General features: G+C 33.5%; 1 protein-coding gene across 4 annotated transcripts in view; it reads left to right on the top strand.

Annotated features, from left to right (window-relative positions):
* Window positions 1-23,135, top strand: part of LOC143226032 (uncharacterized) — a 339,996-nt gene that overhangs the window by 171,152 nt on the left and 145,709 nt on the right. For 2 of the 4 annotated variants that reach the window (XM_076456431.1, XM_076456430.1), the window contains exon 1: window positions 12,489-12,703. The exons of the other annotated variants lie outside the window; for them this stretch is intronic. The gene's annotated coding sequence lies outside the window, so the exon portion shown is untranslated. Of the gene's footprint in view, window positions 1-12,488; window positions 12,704-23,135 lie in introns of those variants that run through there. 4 annotated transcript variants of the gene reach the window in all.

Raw genomic sequence — 23,135 nt, 5'->3', positions numbered from 1 at the left:
GTGGAAAAGAATACATAAAACGTGCTTAATTTATGTCAACGCCTAAAATGTGATGAATGTGTTTAAACATGTTCATTCTAATACACTAATTTTTGTTTTAGATAAATGTAATTCAGCACGCTGAAAAGTACATCACTGTCCCTCAAATGTATGTTTAACTGATATACTTAGATTAAAATTTCAAACGTTATACTTTTTATGATATACAGTGGCATAAAGAATTGATATATCATATTTTTCATAAGTGTTAACATGACGGTGTGTCATTCTCGACTTGTAATAAGTGCTAGGCTTTTCGAGAGAAACTCTCTGTTAATTTTAATAGTTTGAAGGTTAAACAGTCGAGTTTTGTAGATATTTGAAATGTCAAAGTAATATTCGTAATAAATAGTTTCAAATCTAATATGTGCACAGTCACTTTTATTTATAGCTGTTTTACAAAACCATCTGAATGTCGTACTTAGGTCAGGGTTTACGACTTCGTTAATTTCTTGGGTTTATAGAACATCGCCTTTCCGCAGCTCACAAATTAGAGCTCTATCCTGCCTAATAAAACTGCTCTCGTGGATTTACTTGATTAAAATAGATTGTAAGTAAGGGAAATTTTTAGCGTAGAGTATAGAATAAAGTGAATGAAATAACAAACTAAATATTAGAAATAAAATAATTTAAATGTATTTTACTTCTTCCCATATTTACACTATTGAAAGTAAATTGAGTTAAATGGTCTCTTAATCCATAAAATGACTTACGTATTCGGCAGTTATTATCTTAGCTAATGTTATACATTCTCTGTATTCCAAGGTAAAATAAAAAGACATCAACAAGAATTAGTAAAGAATCTAAGAATAACAGAACATGGTATATACTCACAGAACATGGTATATACTCACAGAACATGGTATATATTTTTTGTAGCGCTAACTTAATACATCTTGACCTGAATCCCAGATTGCCCTTAAAGAAGAAAGGTCCACCTTTCAATATCACTCAAGTTATAAGGGTTTCTATTTCAGTTTTATCAAGACTTCTTGGACCTATGTGTTTTCAGCACATCATGAACATCTTGACCAGAGGTGGCCTTGTTGGTAATGTGCCTTGCCTGTGAATCTAAAATTTTGTGATTCGTGACCTATTGCTGTAAAAATAGTTTGAGGCCATAGGTGCACTGTGAAAACAGTAGTTGGACAAGAGCAGTCCCAGAAATGCCAGTTAGTTCAAAATTAGGAACGGCTATGTTCAGAAGGCCCTTATGTGGTTTGTGCAAACATTCTAAACACAATTTATATTCAGATCCAGCTAGTGAGCTTATTTTTCTAGGTTGTTATTATACACTACTTTTATAACAATATCAATACAATAAAGTACATATTTAAAAGAATGTTCTTATGGACATTGTAAGTATTGGATTAATACACCTCTAGAAAAGAAATGTCGCATTTACTCAATGGGAACTTATGATATACATTTATCTTAGCCTGGATGGACTTTCTATTGTTAATATTTGCTCAACACTTGATTTCAATTTTGTAAAAAAACTTATTCTCTTTCAGGACAACTTTAAATGTAGTGTGATTGAGATGTCTGTACTTTCTAACCTTTTCAAATCTTATCACAGCAGATAAGATTGACTCATTTCGGAACGTTGATAGAAGCAAGATGTTTGTTTTTAATCTGAAATTGTTACTGAACATTGTGCATGTTGATAGTATTGTCCTGAAAGAATCATATAGAACTCTGTTAATGCTATCAGTGAAGCATTTTTCAAACTGTGACATTATGACAAAACTTTTGTGGCTTTCCAAACCACATATGTGATGTTACTACTCACGTCTCCTCGTAGCTTGTCCAGAACGACTTTTGTGGGCAAAATCCTGGAAACAAACAATGATTATCATGATTCGCGTTGATATTAAACTCTACAACAAACAATATTCATTTTGACACTACAGGAAATAAATAATGATTATCGTAATTTATTCAGCATAACACTCAGTTAGCTGATCTTTGGGCTCGCGCCAAATCATAAGAACTCAAGTGACCCTGAAAATTTATTCACCCCACTCCTGCAAAGTTTCCACATTTTTTTCCGCCTGAGCTTGTAATCAAGAAACGTTCAAATGAAACTTTATATTTAGAATTTACACAATCTGCTCCAAACTCAGAATGCTAAAATATTCTGATATTATGTAAGTAAGTTTAATTTTCAAAGAAAATTAGAATATTCCTAATCGCATAATATTCAACCTCTTTGCTACGGTAACTTTAACCCTTGTTCAGATGCAAAAGATTAGTCACAAAGGTCAAAATTAGTGTAATGGTCTCTGTCTGTGTGTAACCAAAGTAGTTTAACTTGACTTCTGTGTAAACGCATCTGTTCGAACCACAACTCACATACTGATACGAGAAATCAATCTTGAACATCAAGGGTCCTTCCAAATAATTCAGGGATAAAATGACAGACAGAAAAGCACAGATGAAGAGAAGGTTACAAGAAAATTTCAAAGTCGCTGATTTTCTTTTTGAGTATCGTAAAGTCCATCATTAAGAAGTGGAATGTTTCTCGCATCACTCACTCACTATCCAAATAAAGTCTCTCAAACCAAGCAGCCGACTAAGCAGTGATACCACTGCGAAGACAACGGTGACATTGAAAGACTTACAAAGTTCTATGTCTGAGATGGGAGTCAGTGCTAATACATTGACAATAACCGACCCCTACACAAAGTTGACCCGAATTGCGAGTGGCAAGAAAGAAGGCATTACTTAAAAAGAATCATTTTAAATCTAGTATGGAGTTTGGGACAAAGCATGTCTGATGCTGCAGACATATGGCAGAAGGTTTTGTGATCAGACGAGGCAAAAATTAGTTTTGTATCTAAATTAAAAGCATTACATCTAGTACCAGACCAACACACCACATCAACCAATAAACACCATTCCAATTTCAAGCATGGTGGTGACAGCACCATTTACGAAAATTATTCTCATCAGCAAGGACTGGGAAGCTTGTCGGGATTGAAGAAAATGGATGTGCAGGTAAATCCTAGAGGAAACCTGTTTGAGTCAGCCAAGAATCTACAACTGCGTCGAAAATTCACATTTCGTCATGACAAAACTGAAGCACAAAGCCAAAGCCACACTGAAAAGGTTCCAGAAGAAGAAAATGAATGTCCTGAACTGGATCAGTCAAAGTCCTGATTTGAATCTAAAAGAAAATTTATGGCGAGATTTGAAGATTCCAGTCCATCGATGATGGTCAACAAACCTGTTAGGATTTAAGCAATTTTGCCAGAACGAATGAGCAAAAGTTTCACCATCCTAGTGTGCACAACTGGTAGAAACCTATCCAAAAATATTGAAATACTAATTGTTGCCAAAGGTGCTTTCACCATGTATTGACTCAGGGGCTGAATATTTATTCGACTGGCGAATTTCAGTTTACATATTTTCTTTGCAAGTGTTGCTAACATTCAACCTTCTTCACACATAACAGTGTTAAATTAAGTTTGATCATTAAAGGATTGAATAAAAAGTAGCTCAATAAAACAATTGTTTACATTTCATCAAAATGTGACATTGTTGGTAAATGTTGGTCTATTTCATAAATTTATATATATTATTTCTCAGTTACAGAGAGAAATTTTATGAAGTAAAAATGACCAACTTATATTTTTAAGAACCTGTAATTAATGAACAAGTATTTAACGTACGCTAGCTTCAGTGCATCTGTGTTTCTAAGAAACAACAGAATGTAATTAGTTTCCGTCTTTTTTTTTATCTCCATCTATGTCCCAGCATCCTGTAAGTGCAGCTTCAATGTCACTTGCCACATGCACCGTCTTTTAGATGCGAGATACAACGCTTTCTTCCTAATTGACGTGGGGTATTTAATTGGAACGGCACGGCAGGAACAAGACGCTGTGTAAATGAGACCAAGTCTAGACAATAGTTTTAGAAGTGAAATAGTATTAATTTTTCTTGCAACATACACCACAAATATAGATTCAATCAACTACTTCGATACTTAGGAAAAACAATGTTTTAAGTCATGGCTGGAGTTATGTTTTATGATCAGAGAATTTGCTACGTAAAACCCGTTTAATTTTGTGCTGTTTTTGTTTGTTAAACTCTTCTAATTTGATGCTTTTAATAATAGTAACCAGAAAATTCAAATTAGTTATGCCTGTTTGCTTTTATTAATATTACGAATATGTATTTTTATTTCAAGTGGATTTCTCGTCATCAAGAATTAATATTACAAATATATTATACATTTTATTATATTACTAATAATTAAAGATAGGGTCGAGCGAAGTCTAGTAGCAAACATGATCAGATTGTGAACCCGAAATATCATGGTCAGTATCTGATTACCACAAGGAAAGCGCTCCATTCTGAAGAGCTGTAGGTATGCTGTAAAAGTAACATTCAAATCCAACTATTTAATGAGACAAGAGCAGCTCAAGAATTGGCAGTAGGTGCTCTTGACTAACTGTCTTCCGTTCAGTCTATCAGTTCAAAGTTGTGTGTCTGTGCGTGAACATCCTAGATGCAACTAAAATTAGCTAACAAAGTTATAAATTAAAAATGCTATAAAATAGCTTTCCAGACGACCTTTAACCTGCATTACTAAATATTCTATGAATACGATTGATGTAACGCACTTTTTTGTAAGTTTTCATTAACATGTGTGTATATTCTCACTTTATTTTATTACACATCACAAACTAAGCTTCCCGGGGAGTCAGATTTAAGACTGAAAGCTTATAGGGCTAAAGTTCGAGATTCGATCTCTACAATGGGCAGCTTTATACTTCAACAAATAAAAACTTGATCACAGAATAACTATCGTAAAATAATGATTTTGAATTGATTAATAAATATAATTTCAAGGCTTAAATTACAAAAAAATATGAATATCTTCGTACATAGCTTTGAAAGATAATGGAACAGTACACTGTAATCTGATAATGAAACAGTGTGAAGTAAGAATAGTTCTCGAAGGATAAAGTTGTTTTGTCTTCTGAAAAATAATTTTGCAATATTTATTGTACTGTTACTTGTCTAATAAGCGAGAGAAAAAATAGATTGTCACCAGAGATTATGTCATTGAGAGGGCTGAGTTGACGAATGAATTATCATTGCAAATAAAACTTGTTATATTTCTTTTCTGAAGTTCCAAAACAATCTAAACTAACATGATATCAAGTTTTAAATTTTTGTTAGTTTACTTCCACTGTATATTTCTTGAAATATACCAGATTTTAAACATCACATTTCATTGAACAGGCATTGACCACGTATGAAATTCTAAACTTGGACCACTTTCGACTTTGTGAAGCTGGGATTAATAAACAACACGCTTAACACTTTTCTGGGGACGTTTTTGTACTTTATTTACTTTAAACATATTATACGTATTAATTCATTCAGATTATAAAACAGTACAGGAAGAGGTAGATAATGAAAGCTAACAACATTATAGTTTAAATAGTTCACACTTGTTTTATTCCTTTAAACATAGAAATACTAAGTTTCTTTGTTTTAAATTCAACACAAAGCTACACACTTGGCTATCTGTGTTCTGGCCACCACGGGTATCGAAACCTGGTTTATAGTAGCGTTAGTCCGCAGACATACAGTTGGGACACTAGAGACAGAAGATTAAGTGAAACTCTGTTCTCATATCATATTTAGTCGTGTTTGCCTTACTTTTTCATCTTTCCATGTCTCCACCGTATTTCCTGTAGCACGTGTATTTGTTCTTGTTTCTGAGAGAAAGTCACGTTGTGCCAGAGTTATAAGATTTCCTCTTCATGTAATAAGCAGTCTCACTCGAATGTTGACGTCATAAGCGTATATTCAAGTCACAAGCACTGAAAACTCAAGCAAAAGCAAACAGAAAAACGCTCAAATTTCTGTCGGAAGTACAACATGCGAGTTTTCTCGCTGCAGACCGGCGCCATTGGAAAAAAACTGGTTTATTCCTAACCATTGGATGACTTTCTGAACCTTATCGGTGAAGCAGTCTTCTCAGAATACACTAGTAACTTAAAGCTCATGATATGATATGCAGGTCTGTTTAACACTATTAGTCCTACTTCAGTTAAAATTTATATTAGAGTATGTTTATTTCAACTGTAAGTCGTACATTTCCGCAGTAAAATATTTTGAGTGCTAACATAACGTATATCTTAAATAATGATAAGTTAGCATGTTAGATATTGGTAGGCTATCAACATTAGTCTAAGTATAAAATAACAGTTTTTTCTGAGCTATTAGTTTCTCATCTTTAAACAAAACAAGGTGAGTTCTTGGTTTATAAAATTAACCAGTCGCTTTAAAAAATAAAGAAAGTTTGTTTGTTCTGGAATTTCACGCAAAACTACACGAGGGCTATCTGCGCTAACCGTCCCTAATTTAGCAGTGTAAGACTAGAGGGGAGGCAGCTATTCATTACCACTCACATCAAACTCTTGGGCTACTCTTTTACCAACGAATAGTGGGATTAACCGCACATTATAATGCCCCCACGGCTGAAGGGGCGAGCATGTCTGGTGTGACAGGGATTCGAACTCGCGACCCTCAGATTATGAATCGAATGCCTTAACCACCTGGCCATGCCGGGCTTATAAAGAAAATTAAAAGTTTAACACAATAAAACAAAATTCACTTCAGACAAAAAAAAATGTTTGTACATTTAGATTTATGTTATCAAGATTTACACATTAGGAATACCCTCAGATATTCAAGTTGTGTAAAACCTTTTGCTCGCCCGTGAAAGATAAAAACCAAACACGTTGTGTATATTAATTCCGTTGTTTTTTTTTTCTGTCTTGTTTGTTGATGTTATTTAAATGAGTATCTAGCATAAGAAATGTTTTCATTCGTAACCGTGACCTGACTTAAAACTGGTTAACTTCAGGTTCGGGAACATGTTACTAATTATTGTATGATTAGTATGATTTTCGTTATTTCTACAAGGAGACAGAAATACACAAGAAAGAGTAATTCTTATCTAATCGCTTAGCACCGTATAATGATATTACAAATATCTTCCAAGCAGCTTGGGACATGCAAGTTGAACATGACTCAGTATCCGGATGTCTCTGGCTTCGTCGAATATTTCCTTGTGCGAAGTTTCCAAGGAGTCTCGATGGAAAATTTTAGAACAACACGTATCTAAATCTCTCTCTCTAAAAACACAAGCGTGCGTCATCATATTTTCAACAATTTTAGGCTACCAATTTCATAAAAGGCATGCATAAAAGGAAAACAATGTTCTCGATCTAAGCCTAATAATTTTGTTTGTTTGTTTTGAATTTCGCGCAAAGTTCTCGAGTGCTATCTGCGCTAGCCGTCCCTAATTTAGCAGTGTAAGACTAGAGGGAAGGCAACTAGTCATCACCACCCACCGCCAACTCTTGGGCTACTCTTTTATCAACGAATAGTGGGATTGACCGTCACATTATAACGCCCCCACGGCTGAAAGGGCGAACATGTTTTGTGCGACCTGGATTCGAACTCTCGACCCTCGGATTACGAGTCGAATGCCTTAACACGCTTGGCCATGCCGGGCCAAGCCTAATAATACTTTGCATTCTGTAGCACAATAGGCAAATATTCCTTACGACCTCATTTTTTAATCTATGAATTTCTCCTGGAAATTTTCTTGATGTCACTAAAGTTTCCATTACCAGTTACTTATTTTTCGAAAAAGGTATTCAGTTGTGAAAAGCATTATAACATATAATGTTTTAAGCAAATGATAGATTTAATAAACATTAAAGACAGTGTACAATTGTTACAAATAAAGATTGCGATGATTTTTTTCTAATTCTTATGTAGTCAGAATACAACTTGGGATTCATTACCGTAAGTGAATAGCTTAAAAACGATTGGTACATAAAGTGTCAATAAACAGAAATAAAGTAACCTAACATAAATTTATAAATATATATCATACACAATATCGACATGAAACTGTGTTTAAAAGTATTATTATAGTTCTTAAGGAAATTCAATTTATTAATTAATCGATATTTTTTATAGTACAAAGTTACTGAACGTGCTTTTTCCAACATGAGGAACTGAGCCCCAGATTTTGTTGTTCGAATTTCATAAATTTGCTGCTGATCTAATGCGGATAATTAATTACATCAGTTTAGATATTCTTAAGCATTTTGCATACAATACATTTTTTTCCTGTAATGTAGTATATTAATGTTGTAAATATTTCAAGTATCCAATGATTTACAATATTTCAGTTTTTAATAATTATACAAAAACATTTGTAGCGTGTTAACGTATCTTTAAAACTGGTTGATTAGTATGCAAAGGTTTGGTGAAACAATAACGGTTACTGTCTTTACCTTGTTCGTTTCAAGCTAATCATGGTAGTAAACTTGTCATGGTCACTTTTACTCACATATACACACAAAGCAATTTACTACTCAAAATGTAATACACTAGATGCAAAGTTAATTTACTTTCTATGTTGTTTTTCTTTTTCTTTTCTGAAAATACAATTTTTTTTTAAATCTAGGCTGTCTTTATAATAATCATTATGACCTTGAAATATTCTAGCAACTGAAATTTTAAATGCTATAAAAGTTAAAAAACAGTGAAGTTGTATAACATCGCCACGTGAATTTTAGTGTAAGAATATTAAAAACCGTCAGATTTCACTGAGTATTTAGTATGGGTAAAGCTTTTCCTCAATTACCTATTTCTTGACCAAATAAACGAAAATTTTCGTATAACTTTTCTATGGAAATTATTTAAATGGGTTTCTTAATCCTGCACGTTCACCTGCTACCATATATTTGCACAGTTTTCACTGTATTTCTTATCAAAATGTCGTACTGGTTTAAATATTCACATTTGCCACTTGACTTTATCATAAACTTTAATTTCATTGAATCTGACTTTATTGGAAAACGTGTTCGTCAAAGATAGGCTGTATTTTACGATTACAACGCCAAAAACTAGCGAAGTGTTGGAAACCATTATATTAGCGTAACATTTCAAATAAAAGTCACGTAAACTGCAGATTTGTTGCACACTATTTTAAATTTGCCTTTTTCGGATTTCAAATTAAAAGTGTATAAAACTTTTATATCAAACCAATCTTTTGTCTCGGTCAAAGTAACTTGAAGGTGGCACCACTTAATTTGAAATGCTGTTATTGTACATTCCTGATTTGAAACCTGAAATGGACAGATTAAGAGGGAGAATAATATATATCTGCAGATGAAGTGATATTTATTATAGATGTTAGTCTATTGGTATCTCTTTCACACTATAACTAACTAGATGGAAATCATGTGTAAAACTGAGAGTAATCTTATCACAATTCCTTTCTTAAATCAGTAACATACAGATTACGAAACGTACATTCAGTTGCGTGAGCCTTATTTAAGGTTGGCATTGAAGCATCGGAGTTTAAGACAGAGTGGGAAGTGTATTCAGAACTTTATTTCGCACGAGGGTACGTCTAGGAAAGTACCAGTAATAAACAGGATTATTGGTTACATAAAACTGTCTTCAAATGTTACCAGGATTGCGACTTTGATTGGAGTGAAGAGAAATTCGTAAAACGTAATAAACAGTCAATAATTAAAGTAATGGGTGTTATGGATGTTGGGTGGATGTGTAGTTCGTTTTGAGGGATAAGCGGTAGTTTTCCTCCCCTTATACTCTACTTTACTCTGATGTAATAAAATAAGTCATTATGAAAACGTGACACCATCTTCGTCACTTTATGTGTCTACATCAGGGATTACTTTTAATAAAATATTTAAAAGAGTGTGTTAAAATCCGATAAAGAAAGAAGTAACTTATAAAAGAACATTAGATTTCTCCGATATTAAAGAATAATACTAAGTTCATAAAACATTATTACAAACTGATAATGTGCCTTGAAAATAGTAAACAAAATCTTTTGCCACTTCTATATTGCGTAGCACTGATTTTAATGTAAATGGCCATTACTGTATTTTTACGGAATTATTTCAAATGTAGTCCGTTCGTACACATGGTTAAAAAATAATTAAATTATTTATAAAGAAATATTTGTATTATTAGCAAATAATAAATTGTGTTACACATTTTACTGTCGTTTAACATTAGACTGTAACTCAATGAGTTTTCATTGGCCAAAACACGTAACATAGCATCATATCGATATCCATAGTTGGCAGAGCACAGAGAAACTTATTATGTAGTTTTGTGCTTAGCCACAAGCAAACAGTGAAGAGTTGGAGAAAAAATGGCCATGTTAAAATAAACAACATTTTTCTAAGAAATTTATTTCTATCTCAACAATATATGCCACCAGCTAGTGTTTTTATGTTCTCTAAATGAGATATATTATATATTTATTGTTACTTTCATTCGCATTATTGATACATCTAACAACATTATTTATTAGTTCTATTTTTATTATTATACTTTTATTATAGAGATTTCTTTGCATTATTAACTTAATATGTATATTTAGAATTAAATAAATCTCATAATCTTATCGAGATCTTTGAAGTATTACTAGGATTAGGGCCGAAAATATTGTTATAAAGGAAAATACTCATAAAATGTCTTCCAATATTTATAAGTGAGAAGTTAATAACAATATATTTGATTATCTATACTGATGGCTAGGTTGACTTTTAGTTTGGTTATAAGTGCTGTGATCGGAGGTTATTATTAATAATTTATAAAACACATAAACAATGAATACAGTTTATGACACAAAACAATTTTCACAGGCTGAACGTAATCGGTTGACTACGTTTATTGTGTATTAATCTCCTTAATCTGATATTTTACAGCAATATAAAGGAAATTCTAATTCAAAGGAAATAAATAGTTTACATGTTTAACGGTTCTACATACGTGTATCACAGATTAATGCACCCGGTGACTCAGCGGAAAGTCTGGGAGCTTACAATTCTAAACACTGGGTTACGATACCCGTGGTGGATAGAGAACAGATAAGTTCGTTGTTTAGTTTTTGTTTAACAATAACAACAACAAACACAAATTAATACCTGGAACTTCACATAATACGTGGGAAGAGTATTCATCTTACCTTACTTTGTGTCTACTAATAAGATATCAACTATACAAATCTACCTTGTAAGGCATATACAGCAAAAGAAAGAACAACTTTAGTGAACATATTATATGATAAAAGTAATTTTATCAATCTGCAATTTAACAAAATCCATAGCCTTCTTTTGGAATAACTAATATATGTAAAAGTAATCGAATATCTTTATGGTGCAGAAATGTAAAGTTAATCCCAGAAATGCACCTCAATTTCGAACTGTTGTATCAGATGTTGTAGTTAGACATCGTTGTGGTATTCAGAAATACAAGTTTATCTTATTTAAATCGTTGTACATCGTTATACTACGAAAATGTAAAGTTATATCCCAGCCACGATATCATGTTTAGGATACTAAGATAGTTAAACATCGTTCTCATAGTACAGAAATGCGTGTCCAAACCCCCGCCACCATACCAGACCCACGACAGTTGTTTTCAAATTTTCTAGAGCGTGTAATACGTTAGAGTGTAGTCAGCTTTTCCTTTACAAATATAAATAGCTTTGAAAGAGAAAAGAAATTAATTTATTTTTGGAAAAGTTAAAGAAATTTCTAAATTATACATGAAATGTTTTTGACATTTTTCCTTATCTGTTGTTGTTGCTTGTAATTAAGCACAAAACTACACAATGGGCTATCTATGCTACGCCCACATGGGTATCGAAACCCGGATTCTAACGTTGTAAGTCCGTAGACATACAGCTGTGCTACTGGGGTGGGTCCTTATACGTAACTCTTACTCTCCACCACCCATCTACTTGATATATGATTTATGTTATTTTTCACTGAAACTTTAAACTGGCAGTTTTTAGGCGATTCTGTTTATTTAACTTCTCTTGATACAAAAAAGCATAAGTTCTTATTTCTCGTGTTAAGCACTTAAGTGTGCATGAAATAATTTAAGAAACTGACTGTAAATTTATATGACAACTCGTTTCTTGGTCGATCTATCTCTGTTCTTCAATCCACTTGTTATTAACAGTTTATTCAAGAGTATGTTTGATTTTTTTTTACATTGATGGTGTATTTAGTTACAGAACTGATTATATGACTTATGATAAACGAATAAACATATTACAGAGTTCATACTCTCGTTTAGCACAAAATTGTGTTCCTTTATATTGTCCAAGCATTTTGAATAGTTCAAAAATTATGTATTACGACAAAGTAACTTTGAAATAATTTCAAATACTTATGGGTGAAAGCGAAGTTGAATGTGTTTCAGTGTGTCACGCTACTACGTACACTCCTGAAACTGCTTGAGTGTATGGAAAACGTTTACGTATGAGTCACAAAAGTCAAAGAACGCAAGGAATTATGGGAATCTAAACAGAGACACATGTGATCTACATGTTTCTATGAGTGTTTGCCTCGCGCAGCTAGTACAATTTGTGTACCACGTCGTTGCCTGTTGTCAGCGTCGATTGTAATGTAAAGTTACTGCTGGTGTCAAATGTTAGATATAATTAAGTTTTAGCGAAACTCTTATGTTAATTCTTAGTTATTGATAACTGACTGTTAACCTTAGAGACGCTGTACAAATAAAACCGGTATACAAGTTAAGTTCGTTGTGTGACCTCAAATTGCAAACGGTGAGTGTCTCTTTCAATTCCAGTTCCTTATTTACAGCAACAGACACGAAAATATTGTGTCTTTTGTTTCTGAATATATATTATCTACCGGCCTAATTCATAAGGTATAAGGTGTTATAAATTCGTGTTTGCTAGTGAACAATTATGTATTGCCTTAAAAATAAATCACGCTGTTAGTAATAGCGAAACTGAAAGAGTTACTTTCATCTTTCGTAAATGTCAAAGGTGATTGTTATGTGAATATATGTTTCGACGTAACAATAAGCTAAAATAACTTTTAAAAGTCTTGTTTGTTATATATATGTCTATGTATGCATAAAGAAATGAAAATTTCGTAACGAACACGCATGCACATAAATTTATTTTGAAATATGTGGCTTTTCTCACTAAGAAGCTGCTTAACCTAAAGTTATCGAATGGGTTCATGTGAAACTCGCAATCAGTTTTATAACCTAATTTCTAAACTATATATATTTCAAATTGTGTTTATGTCTATGATAAGTGTCATCAATATTGAGATTAACCCTACTAATTATTGATAATTATCTATATGTATTCAATAGGAAATTAGCGATTTCGCCTTTCATTATCATTGTTTTTGTTTTTATTTTGGCTCTGCGTTGTAACAGTCAAAAGCATAAACTTACTGAATATGATTCAGTGTTTAGTAGACTGTGCCGGAAGTGAACGGTATACAAAGCCATTATTTTCATGGCTAATGGAAGTCGTTTAATCTGTGTGTACCATAATGTACCATTCACATTTAAAGAATCACATACCATAAAAATGCACTTTTTTGTTACTTGTTGTTGTTGACTTTTATTTTATTAAAAATGGCAGTTTTGCTTGGTAACGAATTCGTTTGAATTTTCTTTAGAGTTAATATACCTGATCGCTTATCATACCTAATGTATAGCAGGTCTGTTAAATTACTTTCACTTTTATAATACTCCTACCTTAAATCTTAAACAGTTTTCTATACCATTTATGCACAGTTTGTATTGTGGGTAATCTATGTTTTGGGTTTCACTAATGAATTGTAACATATTATATATTCATTAATTAAATCTTATATTGTAAAAATCAGCACACTTATAGAGAAAAGATGTTAAATTTACATGCATGGTTTCATCTTGCCTGTAACAGTTGTAAAATAAAGCAAAAAAAAAAGCTTTTACTTTATGATAAGGTAATATAAGAAACATTTATGACCCTTGGATATGCTAATAATTAACAGGTAACCAAATGATTAAACAATGCAGCAGGTTCCGGTAATGTTCTGCAGAGAATAAATTGGATACAAGTAGCAAAGGAAAACCAGCCAGCACGAGTGAACAAATAAACAAAATCTTTATTCACTAGCACAATGTTGTTTACCAGCTGAATGACTTCCTACTGTTTGATTGAAACTAACTGCTGAGGCCGGAGATAGTTTTCTAAGTAATTCAGTGGAGAGTAATATTACACCGTGCTTTCAAGTTATGCAAATGGTCCGTGTACGAAATACCGTAATTCATTAATTATTTGCTTCAACGACTATTATAACTTGTGTAAATACTTGAGCTAGACTTGTCCTTCCTAGGGAAGGAACACAGACGCAGGACCAAATTGGTACAAGCTTCTATGAAATAGCCGTATGTAACTTTATCTAAGCAAAAAATAAGCACATGTTTATAACATTTTGACATCTATCTACAAGGATGACACAACTACATGTGCAGCACATACACGAAAGTTTGGGAAATGTATTTGAATACACTTCGGTACAGACATATTCTAAATTAGTTATAGATAGGTCTAATTAACAGCTAAATCAACTATGAAAACTATAAATTTCAGGGTTTGTGGTTATGTCCAGTAAAATGATAACTATTCTAATAAGCAACAAAACAAAGCAACTTGTATTTTGTGCAAATATAACACATGGACTTGTATTACATGTAGTTTGTTCATGTGGGTGTGTCCAGCCATACACCTAACCTTTGTAACCACAAAATTTGATGTTATGTATCCACACGAAGATAAGAATACAAGTTCAGTCACCAAGATTATGATTTCAATTACTGTTTTGTTTCATAGAATGACGTAGATTGATGAGATTTTGCTATTTTTTAAACAATCCCTGATCACGTCCCAGAACTGGCTCAAACTTCGAATAAATAAAATAATTTTATACAAATATAAAACGTAAAACTATACATTTAAATTGAATATCGTTTAACATAAATAAACACAGACAGGTTTATAAATACTTTAATGAACTTAATTTCGAAACCTGCGTTCCTTTTTGCATCTTTCTGACCATAACGATTTGTACTTTTTAAACTCCTATCTCAGAATAACAAAAATGTGCTTTGAAACGGTCAGTTAACTGAGATATGCCTTGTTAACTCTTACATATTTTTTTCATGGATGAGTATTCTTACTACAGATAACAACTAGTGGGTGTGTGTCTGGATGAGTGTGCACATTATAACACACGCAACATTTTGTACCTGAACTTCTTGAGCATAACTCTTTTTTCTTCTTTATTTTTAGAATAATCTACAGTATTTCAAAACATAGTTACACTCACGTTACTGAGAAATTCCAAAAAACGTTTTCGAGAAATGTTTGTTTGTTTGTTTCAATTTCGCACGAAGCTTCTCGAGGGCTATCTGTGCTAGCCGTCCCTAATTTAAAAGTGTAAGACTAGAAGGGAAGGCAGCTAGTCATCACCACCCACTGCCAACTCTTGGGCTACTCTTTTACCAATGAATAGTGAGATTGATCACACATTACAACGCCCCACGGCTGAAGGGCGAGCATGTTTGGTGCAACGGGGATTCGAACCCGCGCTCCTCAGATTACGAGTCGCACGCCTTAACACGCTTGGCCATGCCGGGCCCCTTAGAGAAATGAAAACTGAAACTAAAATATTCTATTTTTGTGTTTTCGTTTCGGCGTTTTCGTAATGACGTGGCTATTCGAGAGTAGATTATAATGTGTATATTAAAGTATTTGCACGCCAAATACGTTTTGTGCAGACTGTGTGTATCATTAACTATCATATTGGTATGTTGGTTATCTTCTCTGGCTCAAGAGCTGTGTCTACTTGTTACAAAATATAAAACAAAATAATATTCTAAGACTACAATATACAGTGTATTTTAAAGTACTGCAGTTGTTCCTAATAAAGATTTTGTTCAGTAAGTAATCTGTTCTTAAGCCAAAGCTTCTTAAACCTAAACGTTTTTATTTTAGGTAACTGATCCTTCTTTTCCACCATATACTCATTTGAGCTTTAGCTTTCTCATCGTAGTCTATGTTCTGATGTTAGTAGCACCTTAATTTGAAATATTTATATCTAGTATCGGGGTAAAAATAACCAAAGGGGAATTCAAATAATACCAATCACCTATAAGACAGCTCAAATATCTCTAAAATTACTTTAAAACAGTATCTTCAACGTGCCAGCGCACGAATCACTCTTACCTCCATTTAATAATATTTAGTTGTATAGTTTGTAATTGCTGGGCCAAGATATTTATTTATTTTCTTATAATTATAAGTATGGTTAGTTATAATATTTATGGAGTCGTTTCAAACCCACCATTTAGTAACTTAAGTATGTGAATAATATTATGGCATTGTGCCCAATTTATTATCCGTTATTATAAAATGTACCAGCTTTTTATGATGATATCATAGATTTCGTTTCTTTTTACCTTTAATAGAAGCGTCGCTGGATACCTAAAAGTTTTGGGGCTCGAGCCCATAGACGTGGGAATTTTTGGTGTTTCAGTATGATATCGATCATGGTTTTCAATTTTGATTTTTTTAAGATAACAACTGTGGATTTAGGATACGAACCCTGTGTACCAACTCCTAAGGAACTCCTCTAACCTTTGATAAAAGTAATTAATAATGAAAAGAAAAGCCTGTAATATTAAATGTATTTTTTGTTTGTTTGACAGGCAGTATCTACGAGCTGTCAGTAAGTTTTATTACATCCTTTGATTTGCTGTAAATGTTTTATTTGAGTGACTCTCAGTTTCTTTGATAAATCATCTCTCGCACTTTTCTGAACCTTCGCTCTGGCGGCAGGTTACGTATTTGTAATAATAAAATAATGTCACATGAATTACTTACTCCATAGGGCCAACTACTCGATGGCTATCTGCGCTAGCCGTCCCTAATTTAGCAGTGTAAGGCAGCTAGTCATCACCACCCTCCGCCAACTCTTGGACTACTCTTTTACCAACGAATAGTGGGATTGATTGACACATTATAACGCCCCCATGGCTGAAAAGGCGATCATGTTTGATGCGACGCGGATTCGAACCCGCGACTCTCAGATTACGAGCCTAACGCCTTAACCCACCTGGCCATGCCGGGCCTTAATCATTTCTAAACGCTGTAATGTTTAACTTTACCTAATAATACGTATCAGTGCCAATTCAAGTTGAAATTTGATTACTTAAATTGAAAAAAAAGGAAGTCTAACACATAATAGTTTATAGATAAATCTTATATTGAGTTTCTTGAATTTCATATTTTCAAGTTGTTCTAGTTTACCTATTTTTAAAATAATTGAATATATTTTACATTCCTTTCATCTTAGGAGCTTTAAGCATTAAACTTCTCTCAGACAATTTAGATTAAAAATGTCTCTTTTTATATAGAATACAGCCTTGTGAAATAGCTTCTATACGAATTTATTTGAAATAAATCACAGCCATGTCCATACGTATGTTCGTCTCTTTCACTGCATTTTCTGTTCTTTTATTATATGAACAAACAATTTTCAAAAGCGACCCCTGATAACTTAAACAAGTCTCGCGCTCACCCATTTCAATAAAACAACGTGAAATTTCATTAATACTTGTCGAAATACCGGGAATCCCTACCGTTCTCTACAGACGCTGTCATTACTGCAATAGTGATTATAACTTACAAACATGTCTCAAATTCTTTTCGACCGAAATGTTGTATTGGCATAGAGTGTAATACAAGCTGTGCGTACAACCGGCAGAGCTTTATTAACCTTAAATAAAGGTCATAAAATTCATGGCATTCAGCAGGCTAATTTGGTGAATACAATTATGAATTTTTTACAATAGCTTGTCATTCTCGATTACAAATTGTGACTATCTACAAAAGACGCGCCATCTCCAGGTCTTTAAATACACAACTCAAATTAACAATTATTCGTTTATAAAACTATCAAACTTACAAGGTACATTAAACTTACCCTAGCTTTTATTTTTCCTATATGTTAAGCGCTTCACTTTCATTTTGTAAACACTGTAACATACTGATGAAATCAATGTTAGTGCAATTTGGATTTGATATATTTTCATGTAAAATTAATCACATATTTATAATTACATATGATATATTTATTAACTTGTAATCTGCTATCTCACAAAAGTAAAAATGTACAAGATATCTGTTCAATACGTTTTTGAAATATACATTATAATCAAATATCAAATCACGACCAAGCTGGTAGGAGATTTTGCTTGAGAACCGTGTAGTAAAACATATTTTCATGAAAAACGCCTCAAAACCTTCAGAACTTTAATAAATACGTCTTCATAATAACTGCTTTATAATTTGTATGCATTTTGTTTTAATATCTTGTTCATATTACATTAAACATTATATCAGTTTGTTCGACGTGAAGTACTCTGTCCAGCACGGGTATCGACACCCGGTATTTACAAGAGGAAGGCCGGAGACATATCGCTGTGCCTCTGGGGAGTTATTATATAAGAGCTTTTTAAGTATAGTAGTTATATGCCATCTATAGCATTTGAACCTTTAATACAATTCGTTTATTTTTTAACATCCGGGTACTCCAACCTTATGATGTATTTCAAATTCACTTAATTCTTTGAGTAAGTGTGAATGAATTACTTCATTGACATTTTTCTAAATATATTTTAACCACATCAAGTCATAGCTTTGTTTTTATCAGAGGCAGGCCCGGCATGGCCAGGTGGTTAAGGCACTCGACTCGTAATCCGATGATCGCGGGTTCGAATCCCCGCCACACCAAACATGCTCACCCCTTTTAGCCGTGGGGACGTTATAATGTGACCGTCAATCCCACTATTCATTGGTTGAAGAGCAGCCCGAGAATCGGCTGTGGGTGGTGATGACTAGCTGCCTTCCCTCTAGTCTTACACTACTAAATTAGGGACGACTAACGCAGATAGCTCTCGTGTAGTTTTGTGCAAAATTCAAACTAAACTAAACTAATTTTTGTCAGAAAATAAGTCATAAATCAGTGTGGTATCGTCACCTGTAAATGGTGTTGTATTCACGTTCTTACCGTAAATATAAACAAATAAGCTAACATGTTAAACAAATACTAAAGCGTCATAGTTACAATTATAGATTTAAATATGTACAGAGAGAGAATAATATTTAAAGTTAGTTGGTTAATTTCATGTTGAAATTTTGCTAGCCTATTCATTTTGATTCAGTTTTTACGATTACAGAAAAATACACGTTGTTTAAGAAGAGCTCAATATAGATGCTTCCCTCTCCTGTTGTATAGCATACTGTTGGTATTCTCCGAAATGTCTCACTACAGCAGATACTTTATTCATTGAAAGACATTTAAAAAGGTCCAGTCTTTTTTTGTGTGTGTATTCTTGAATGAATATTTTGTAATAATTACTAATTTGCTACATATAAACGTTTACCTCTGAAGAATGTTTGGCCTAATAAACCCTATCCATAAGACATAATAGGAAAGCTGATCAAGCAATTTTATACCTAAGATTAGCGAAACAAAGCGTTACAGGAACGTGCACACGTAGATAAGACGGGTGGTTCTTGTGTAATCAAACTGCAGAAGCACGTTCTGTGGGTCGTGGGAATCTGCCTTCTCTTTAATCTCGGCTGTGTCGAAAATCCACCCTTTAGAAGACTTACTTATTACTATTCGGCGTTGGCGAAACGTGCGCTATACGTTGTTAGAAACGTTACGAAAGGGAAATAGTACAATTTAGTCATTTGTGTACTACTATTGTGGTTTTGTTATCTTTCGTTTTGATAAATGGATATTAAATCATGAAAAAAATTATATAAAATAATACAATATAAAGTTACTAGTAAACTGGCCATGAACAGAGCTTAACTAACAGCTTGCACGTGACTGCGAAATTTTGTTGGTTTTTGAATTTCACACAAAGCTGCTCGAGGGCTATCTGTGCTAGCCGTCCCTAAGTTAGCAGTGTAAGACTAGAGGGAAGGCAGCTAGTCATCACCACCCACCGCCAACTCTTGGGCTACTCTTTTACCAACGAATAGTGGGCTTGACCGTCATATTATAAAGCCCCCACGGCTGAAGTGGCGAGCATGTTTGGCGCGACGCGGATGCGAACCCGCGACCCTCAGATTACGGATTGCACGCCTTAACACATTTGGCCATGCCGGGTCAACTGCGAAATCTACCATTGTCTTTTAGGTTATAAAAGTTCATCCTACAACATAACAATCCATTACGATTCGTGAGCACTTGTTTTGCATTCTGAAAAGCAGAAAGCCTATACTGACATGTTTCATATTTATGTATCAGGGCTGTAATTACTAACAGGAACCACGGAATGGGAGGTCAAGTACATCCACAATCTTCTACTTCCTTAACAGTTTTTCTTGCCCTAATAACTGTTCTCAAGTAACTGGTCTGTGAATTCAGAAACTAGATTCAACACTAATCAGCCTGTTAGTATAATGTGAATGACCAGCATTTGGAACGTGTAAAATATGCCAAATCTTCTTGTATATGTGCCAGAGAAACTTGGACTCCGTGAGTGCTAGTGTTTAGAACTTAGAAATATATATATAATATAATAAAATATTTTCTTCATGTGCTACTATATATTTTGAAGTTTAAATACACGCTTTTTACCGGAAGCATGCTAATATACTTATGTTTTCCTCGCTGTTGTTTTTATAAATGATATACACATTTCTGGTTACGTTGTGTTTTTTTTCCCCCTTATTATTGTATATGAAGTGTGCTACTACTTGTAATAACCTTCGCACATTCGTGTTACTTGTGTGGATTCTATTTGTTTTCATATGATAGTTCCTCCATGTGGATTGGAATGGTCAATTTGATGTCATCACACTCTCCTTTGAATTTCATAATGGTCCATCCACGTGCTATGGACACTCTAAAGTTTACCTTCATTTGTTACTTTGTTACGGACTACAAACGCAGTAACTATGTGAAAAATTAGAAGTTAAAAATGTAAAATGAAAACGTAGTTACAATCCATATAAGACAATTAATCTACATTTAAATGTTTATGCATCTGATACCATATAATGGGCTCTCCGAATGATTTTTTTTGCGAATATTAAATTAATTTTAGCATTCTACTATTATCAGCTTAAAGGAGGTGGTCTTGATAAGTGTAGTTTGTATTTTTAGTTCTTTCAATAGTATAATATAATAAGGTAACAGCAATAAAATAAATATCTTTTAACAGTTTTCTTCTACAATGATCTGTGCTTAAAAATCTAGGTTAACCCTTAAATATTAAATATTTAAGTATGTAATTTTGAAATATGAAAATAACATGGAAAACGTGATTGTACGTACATTAAAACGGTAATTACTTAATTACGTCAAAATTACAGTTGGCATCCCTAAATTATTTACATCAAACTGAATTAAATGAAACGTCGAACATACTGATGTGGGCCCGGCATGGCCAAGTGTGTTAAGGCGTTCGACTCGTAATCTTAGAGTCGCGGGTTCGACCGAACATACTGGCCCTTTCAGCCGTCGGGACGTTATACGTGACGGTCAATCCCACTATTCGTTGCTAAAAGAGTAGCACAAGAGTTGGTGATGAGTGGTGATGACTAGCTGCCTTCCCTCTAGTCTTACACTGCTAAATTAGGAACGGCTAGCGCAGATATTTTCTTTCGAATACTGATGATTAAGGACTATTGGACAGTAATTCCTCACAGGCTCATTTCGTTCCCCCAGTGCACGATTCGAGGGTCGTTTTATACGCCCTATTGCCTTGTACACCAACATATACGGTAGGTTATTTTGGGTCAACCTGGAAGAGTCAAGTACCTTTTTACACTCTTCCTCCCGCATAAAGTACGTTTATATTCACCTTTCGTTTAAATCCATCAAAGTGCGTACGCATGCACGTTTAGGTAATAAGATGCACGTGCATTTTCAGGACAGACAAAGTCTGAGCGTTATTATAATAGATAAACTGCTTTATAATTAAAATACATAAAACTTGATGTTAGTGTTTCATCTTTTCTGTGGATTTTTTTTTACAGTGACATAACTTCTTCCTTATCGATAAATATATCAGTGGAGAAAGAGTAATTCAGTGAAAGGTTAATTTATCAAGCTGTCAGTAAAATATTGAAATACAAGTTTACTACAACGTAGGACTAAGATGTCTAATTTTCTTGTATACGAGTAAACCGTATATATTACGATGCGAAAACAAGGCGTATATCCTACGATACAGGGGTAAAATGCGTAAACTCTGTAGAAAACGAAAGGTGTAAGCCATCTTTACCACATGATGTCGCACACCCTTCATAAGACTCGAGCGTTTTATTACTTTGAGATGAAACATGTCTAAAGTTTTCCTTAATTCGTGAAATAAAAACGAAACAGAGAATACAAATTAAATTATCAGGAAACACTGAGCAAAACATAATCAGTTTTTGTTTGCATGCATGGATACACAAATACTTCTTATCGGTCACGATTATATAGATCATATTTTGCGATAAAAATACCGCTCAGATCACGAGATACTTTCTCCTGACAGACAACAGAAGGCTGCAGTTGACATGAATAATAAATAATCTAGATACATACTATTGCATTATTTTTTTCGCTCATTGGCACCTATACTACAAACATTGGTTATGTAGTGTCTAGGTATGGTTGTTAAAGGTGCATCTTGTTGTCAGATTTTCAAACAGAAACTTAAATACATCTGAGTTTATGCACGATTTATGTAACCACGAAGTCAATGTCAATTACCACTACAATAGTCACGTGGGTATATATCTAAAAACAGACATATAGGGAACAGACATACTCCTTCACACCATTGTTTGAACGGCATGTGTTTGTAATTAAAAACTAGACCCCCAGGAGTTCAGCGGTATGTCTGCGGACTTACAACGCTAAAACCCGGGTTTCGATACCCGTGGTGAACAGAGCACAGATAGCCTATTGTGTAGTTTTGTGCTTAATTCAAAACAACAACAACCAAAAACTATTAACCTGACTAAGACAGTGTTAACAATTTTCTTACTAATGATGTTTTTCCATAAATGTAATTTGATAAATGAATTTTTGAATGTTGGTAAAGACGCCATGCAAATAATTAGAACTAACTAATGGATATATTTGGTTAAAAATAAGTATATATCACAC

The sequence above is a fragment of the Tachypleus tridentatus genome, chromosome 9 (assembly GCF_004210375.1).
Source record: "Tachypleus tridentatus isolate NWPU-2018 chromosome 9, ASM421037v1, whole genome shotgun sequence".
NCBI lineage: Eukaryota > Metazoa > Arthropoda > Merostomata > Xiphosura > Limulidae > Tachypleus > Tachypleus tridentatus.
The sequence above is the reverse complement of the archived record's forward strand: the minus strand, read 5'-3'. Positions and strand labels throughout refer to the sequence as shown.